The sequence below is a fragment of the Nerophis ophidion genome, linkage group LG09 (assembly GCF_033978795.1).
Source record: "Nerophis ophidion isolate RoL-2023_Sa linkage group LG09, RoL_Noph_v1.0, whole genome shotgun sequence".
NCBI classification, from domain to species: domain Eukaryota; kingdom Metazoa; phylum Chordata; class Actinopteri; order Syngnathiformes; family Syngnathidae; genus Nerophis; species Nerophis ophidion.
The window spans coordinates 26255158-26262907 of NC_084619.1; the positions used below are offsets into that span (position 1 = coordinate 26255158).

At 38.2% G+C, this 7750-nt stretch overlaps 1 long non-coding RNA gene across 1 annotated transcript; it reads left to right on the plus strand.

The window, feature by feature from the left end:
- Positions 1–1837: 1837 nt before the first annotated feature.
- On the plus strand, positions 1838–5814 carry LOC133559186 (uncharacterized). Its single transcript, XR_009808120.1, has 4 exons — positions 1838–1981; positions 2064–2223; positions 2300–2421; positions 3338–5814. It is a non-coding gene; the product is annotated as an uncharacterized LOC133559186 (long non-coding RNA).
- Positions 5815–7750: the final 1936 nt, after the last annotated feature.

A 7750-nucleotide genomic window follows, 5' to 3' on the forward strand; every position in this document is an offset into this window, starting at 1 on the left:
TTACAAAGGTTAATTGTTTCCAAACGGTGTCTGTAACTCGGCAAAAAAACGGCTGATCAAACAAAACAGAAGTCATGGTCATGGACCCACTAGCAGCAGAATCTAGCTCTCCAATTAGCTAAACAGACTCAATAACTCCATGAAGACGTTTTTGTGAATTTATGAAACTGAAACAAAAAGAATGCAGTTTTAAGTTATTAATACTGTCACAGACACTCGTAAACGTGTTAACATATTAGCTAATGTGTAACAACGCTCGCTTCCTTATGAGAGCACGTACAAATATGCATGAAAACACTCCTACAGAGATTCTACTACTGGTTCAAAGCTTTAAACAGTGGGAATTCACATTAACCTACAGTAGCTGCACCTGCAAAGGGCGAACTCAACAAAGAGATGCTGCTACAGCACAAACAATAACACACCATTCAATTGTCTTTGCATGTGTTGACTGAAAAATATTTGCTTTATGGCTGTAAGTGAAAAAAAATCCAAATTAACAGGGTTCAAAGCATAGGGAAAAAATAGTGGTTTATTGTCCTGACTTTTCGGTATATCCAGAAAATATTAGGTCTTAAGTACCACCAAGTGCTAACCCACAGATGACCAAAGACAAAATTTGGTCTTACGCATGGAATAAACTAGAAACATGAATAAATCATGACAAATAAAGTTCTGTACCATTTTTTTAACAAGATCGACACTGGAACTAAACTCGAAATAGATTAGCACTAACGTAAAACTATGCAACTGTGAATATTTGGATTTATATTATTGAAAGGAAGCACAATTGTCTTTATTTTACAATTTGTTTTAATCATAGATAAGCTGGGTTTTCCACTTGAGACTCGGCTTTTATTGACCGATGGGACGGGAACAAAAGTGGATGCTGATGTCTTTGAGGACCTGTTAAAAACGGCCATCCATACCATAAATGTGTCTGCAGAAAGGTCAATAGGTGAGCTGAGGTCTAGTTATATACTCCTGACAACTGCTGTTAAAATTTACCAGTATATACACTTTCCTTTTGTCTTCTAGTTGATTTTGATTGGTCACCTGAGACAGATATTCCATTCAGTGATCCATTAGACGCATCATCTCCATCACCTTTATCATTCGTATTCTCTGACTCTGATACAACTGCAGTTCTTAGAGATAACGAAGGGAATCGAAATGACAGTGAATGTGAATCTGCCAAACGAGTAAGTCCTTTTACTGTTATGAAAAGCTGACCTGACTTATTGCGTAAATTGACAAATTAATGTGTTCCTACATGGTGAAAGATGTGTTCCTGTCCAAGCCACTGGGACTGACAATCTGAGTATTACAACAAGTCAAAGACAAGAAACGATACAACACAAAAACAATTTGTGAACCTTTTGGTGGCCAACATGATTGAAAGGCACAGGTAAGTAATTTGTTGTAGTTGGGAAATAAAATGTAGTTAAGAGGTAGTTATGAAATGCAAACCTACATTTTTACACTTTTCCACTTCCCTTTAAGGAGAATTCCACCCATTTCTGTACGGACCAAATATGTGCTTGGTATTATCACACTTGTTCCTGCACTTAAAGATCCCCTCTCCGATAATGTATAGGTACGTTGATTTAAAGGACTTACGTATATTGCATGTCTTGTTACTGGATTGAACTGTGCATTGTAAATATCTCTAGTAGCACTTCTATGACCAGCATGGTGGCTCTGGCTTCAGTGTAACACAGTCCAGCCTCGGAGGCCCTCTACAACCTCAACTGATGAATTTAGCCCAAAGAGAAAGAGGCAGGCTGTTGCAAGTGGCAAGCAGTTAGTTGGTGAGGAGTGCCGTGAAGCAATATCAATGTTGAAACATTCAACTGATGGATTAGTTGTAAAAGACAAAATGAGGGCCACACTTCAATATCGTCAGTCACTGGTTCAAGATCAAGCGTCCTCCTCCTCTTTCTTGGATGTGTTCCCACGATTTCTCAACATCCATGGTTTGGTATGACACTTAATTATTTTAAAGTGTACTTAAAAGTTAATCAAGTCAGCAGTATTAACTTTTGTGTGTTTATTTATTTTAGATTTAACAAGATTTTGCCATGTATGGAGAGGATGTTTCCGGCAGATTTTTGTCAAAGTGGCCCACTTTCTTCAAACCCAGGATCCTGATGGAGTGTAAAAATCTAGTCTTTAATAATCAAGTAGAAGAGCTCCTGGCTGCACAAAACTCTGACAGACTTGGTAAGTTGAACTACTTATTCAATTCAAATGTATTGCTCAATATTCTGCCATCTTATAGTTTACGCTTTTCTTTTAGGTTGGGACAGTGACCTCTGTAGCATTCTACTTTCACATACTTCCGCCTACTTCCAAAGGACATAAGAGAGAGCAAAAATTAGCTCCTCTCAAGCTGTAAACCCTCTTGTAAGATATCCGCAGGTAATAGGATATAAGCAGTTTTACAATGCAATGGATAAAAAAATACATGCTGTACCTTATTGAAATATTGAATAACCCGGATTGTAAGGCTGCTGTTGCTGTAAAGTGTGCAAATAAAGTTGACAATCAACTGAATTTTATGTATTACACACCATTTTCATATATATATATATATATATATGTATATATATATATATATATATATATATATATATATATATATATATATACACACACACACACACACATATTTAACTCCTAGAGTAGTGCCACCTATTTTAAGTGTTGGAAAAAGTTAGTGTTAGTTCAACTCTATTCACTACGTGTTAAAAAGTACACCGATAGTGTTGTTCATTTCCCACTGTCCACCAGTGTTATAAAAAAACAACACCTAATGGGTGTTACATTTAACTATTGTAGGTGTTTTTTTACCAGCACTAATACACGTGTTGACCCTTACTACTATCAAAAGTGTTGGTTTAACACAATCTGGTGTGGACCTAATAGAACACCAAAAAAGTGGTGAAAACAGCTCCCTAGGTGTTGATTTAACATATTTGCTGTGTAGCTATACTAAACCTCAATTTTTTTTTAGGGCTCTTTCAAATGGTAGCCTGGTTATGCTGTGTGTACATAATGTTGATTAATGACTAAATTAATTTTTACTTTTCATTTTGCAAGTTTCCTTTCACAATTTAGCTAACATTACTAAGGTAAGGCTTGATAGTAAGAAGGTATCCACAGTATCAATTAAACTGTTTGACAAAACTGCGCTGGACATCTTGACTAAGAATATCTTAATTTATGATGAAAATATAAACCAAGTGAGATATCTTAATAAGTAAATGATTCATAACTTGTAAAGATCATCTGTGTGCATGATGTAATAAAATGTGTTGCATACACTGTGTTTTAGCCAGGAACAAGCTTCCATGACCTCCTACAAACCACTGACCCTGCTCCAATGATGTAACCTTGTCTTGTGAGCATTGGACATCCCAGCACAACATCAACACATTATGTCATGGTGGCTGCCAATGACTATGTAGTCATTCCACTCCAGGAAGAGAGCCTCACCAGCAGTCTGGATAAACTATTCAAGTTGTATTGAGTTTGTAACCTTGCCTATCCTGTTCAAATGACCTCAGGCTTCGGGTTCATTGAGCACATCTATGGCCTGCAGATCTCTGGTGGGAAGAGATCCAAAATTGTGGAGCTAGCTGCAAAGCTCCAGGTCTTCTAAGTTAGATTACCATGTACATCTGCCCGGAGTGCAAAAGACAAATATCTCGAGATGCACATAGGCTCATTTATCATCTCAGACATGTCCATGCACTCTCTGATGGGCAGGACGACTTCTTAAAGGGGAACATTATCACCAGACCTATGTAAGCGTAAATATATACCTTGATGGTGCAGAAAAAAGACCATATATTTTTTAACCGATTTTCGAACTCTAAATGGGTGAATTTTGGCGAATTAAACGCCTTTCTGTTTATCGCTCATGTGGTGATGACGTCAGAACGTGACGTCTCCAAGGTAATACACCCGCCATTTTCATTTTCAAAACATTGCAAACACCGGGTCTCAGCTCTGTTATTTTCCGTTTTTTCGACTATTTTTTGGAACCTTGGAGACATCATGCCTCGTCGGTGTGTTGGAGGGTGTAACAACACTAACAGGGAGGGATTCAAGTTGCATTACTGGCCCGAACATGTGAAAGTGTCTTCCGCCAGACCCCCATTGAATATGCTGTAGTGTCTCCACATTTTACCGGCGATGACAGACATGGCACAGAGATGTATGGATAACCTGCAGATGCATTTGCAACGATAAAGTCAACTAAATCACAAAGGTGAGTTTTGTTAATGTTGATTGCCAGCTAATCGATGCTAACATGCTACACTAATCGATGCTAACATGCTACGCTAATCAACGCTAACATGCTATTTACTGGCGGTGCTAAAGCAAACATGGCACAGAGATGTACGGATAACCTGCAGATGCATTTGCAACGATAAAGTCAACTAAATCACAAAGGTGAGTTTTGTTGATGTTGACTGCCAGCTAATCGATGCTAACATGCTACGCTAATCTACGCTAACATGCTATTTACCGGCGGTGCTAAAGCAGACATGGCACAGAAATGTATGGATAACCTGCAGATGCATTTGCAACTATATTACGTTTCCTTCCACCCACATTTAATGCAAAAAAAAACCACTTACCAATCGAGGGATTTAAGTTGCTCCAGTGTCAAGAGATGCGAAAGTCCTGATTGTTTGGTCCGCACATTTTACTGGTGATGCTAACGCAGCTATTCGGCCATGATATGGCTATGAATAGCTATTGTGTCAATAGCTATTCGCTCAATAGCTTCAGTTTCTTCTTCAGTACTTTCATACTCCAATCATCCGTTTCAATACATGCATAATCTGTTGAATCGCTTAAACCGCTGAAATCTGAGTCTGAATCCGAGCTAATTTCGCTATATCTTGCTGTGGTATCTGCCATTGTTTGTTTACATTGGCAGCACTGTCTGACGTCACAGGGAAATGGATAATTGCATCGCAAATAGCGAAAATCAAGCACTTTGACCGGTAAAATTTTGAAAAAAAATACAAGTCACTGGGAACTAATTTTTTATTGCTTTTAACCCTTTTGAAATTGTGATAATGTTCCCCTTTAAGTGTGCAGTCAAGACCAATGCCAAAGAACTTACCACAGTGTAAATTCGTATGCAAAACAACTGAAAAGATTCCATTCCCATACTAATGTCGTTCCATTTGAAACAGAGGCAGAAATTATTACCAGCTCTCAAACTTCATTAATCCCCACCTTCTCAGGTGCTTCAGAGACTGATATGGATTGCAGTTTTGACAGTTCGAATGATGTTAACACAACTGTGAATTCTGATCTCCAAGACCTTAAGAACTCTGCAGCAGCTTTTGTTGCCAAAATGTATTCTGCATCAAATAGCACTTTAGGTGATTTTCAGAAAAGTATCACTTGCACAAAAGAGTTACTTGAGAAAACACTGGATTGTTTAAAAGAAAAGACTGTATGTTCTTAACAAGTGTGAATCTTTGGAGAGACAGTGTGTATTGTTCCCTTTTCTGACCGAGATGAAGTATTCATTTTGTTGAGAGTTCTGAATGTTAAGTATTTTGATGACCACCTTCACACCTATGTGATTGAAAACACAAATTAATTTCAAGTGATTAATATGAAAGATGCAACTGATGCTTTGCCACTTGATGTATATGAGCTGAGAGATTCGGAATTGCACTTACTGACAAGATACAGACTTATTTCCTAAATGTTGTGACTTGTGTAAATGGTAAATGTAAAGAACACAAGCAATTATTGAATTAAATGCCAATTAAATTGCAATTGTTGTTTTTTATATAGCATAGCATGCACACACACAAACACGTGTTGCCAATATACACAAATATGTGTTAATTTTGAGTAAGTAACACAAACATCTGTTACTAAAACCTACACATTTACTATGTTAATATAAATAGCACAATTAATGTGTTAAAATTAACAAAAAATTGAGTTGTCCCCCTCTGGACATGGCGATGTGTAAATAAATAACACAAATTGTGTTATTTCCAACACATTCGTTTTAAGAGTGTTCAAGGTCCTTTTATTAGGGAAACGCAGGTAGCACAAAAACAAAGATGTGCTGCAGGGAAATACACAAAGGTCAAACAGGTGTAGGAAGCATTAAGCACAAAACGCATACCAAAGTAAATTATGCATGAGAAGCATGTTGATTGTAAACCAGGGACAGGTGTGTCCTGATTGCCAGTAAGAAACAGATGTGGTCTGATTGCCAACCAGGGACAGGTGGGGACCCAGCATTTACACCGAAGAGTAGTTGCAAATAAAGCCTAAAAGGAGGTGGTTACGAAAAACTAAAGCCCTGAGCAGGAAATAATAAAAAATACAGGAAACTAGTTATAACTGCCTCGTGAGATCATGACACTAAGGTCTTCTTAAGCAGACCTCCTCAGGACATCACAATTGTTAGTCACTCCAGACTAACAAAGCTTTCAATTGTTTTGTCAAAAAATAAAGTGTAGCTGGGTGTTGGATCATTTTTTTTTTTCATTAAAACAACACTGTGACAAGCAAAGTCAAGCAGAGTGTCTTTGATAGTTAGTTTCCTCTATGCTATAATGAGTTGGAAAAGGATAAAGATACACATTTCATGCCAACACCTCAAGTTTCAATTTAACATTGGCCTAGATGTGCAAAACATTCTTCGCCACTCTCTGCTCTGAGAGCTTGATATAATGTCCAAATAGGAACGTCCACTTCACTGTTCAAGGTTCAAGTTTTATTCGTCACATGCAGACTACACCACAGTGAAATGCTTTTTTCCATGCTCTTCAGATGTTGCGTACAGTGGTTTCCAAACACGAGTTGCTGAATCTAATACACTAAATACAAAGAAATACAACAATTGAATAGCTCTGATGTACATTAATTACAGACCTCACAACTCTGTAAATACCCGCCAACAGAGACAACGAAAACTACAAACCCTGTTTCCACATGAGTTGGGAAATTGTGTTAGATGTAAATATAAACGGAATGCAATGATTTGCAAATCCACTTTTTTGAAGCTTTTCAGGTGGAATTCTTTCCCATTCTTGTTTTATGTACAGCTTAAGTTGTTCAACAGTCCGGGGTCTCCGTTGAGGTATTTTAGGCTTCGTAATGCGCCACATATTTTCAGTCTAGACAGGTCTAGACTACAGGCAAGCCAGTCTAGTACCCGCACTCTTTTACTATGAAGTCTCGCTGTTGTAACAAGTGACTTGGCATTGTATTGCTGAAATAAGCAAGGGCGTCCATGATAATGTTGCTTGGCAACATTTGTTGCTCCAAAAGCTGTATGTACCTTTCAGCATTAATGGTGCCTTCACAGATGTGTAAGTTACCCATGCCTTGGGCACTAATACACCCCCATACCATCACAGATGCTGGCTTTTCAACTTTGCACCTAGAAAAGTCCTGATGGTTCTTTTCCTCTTTGGTACGGAGGACACGACGTTCACCGTTTCCAAAAAACAATTTGAAATGTGGACTCGTCAGACCACAGAACACTTTTCCTCTTTGAATCAGACCATCTTAGCTGAGCTCGGGCCCAGCGAAGCCGGCTGCGTTTCTGGGTGTCGTTGATAAATGGCATAGTAGAGTTTTATCTTGCACTTACAGATGTAGCGACAAACTGTAGTTACTGACAGGGGTTTTCTGAAGTGTTCCTGAGCCCATGTGGTGATATCCTTTACACACTGATGTCACTTTTAGG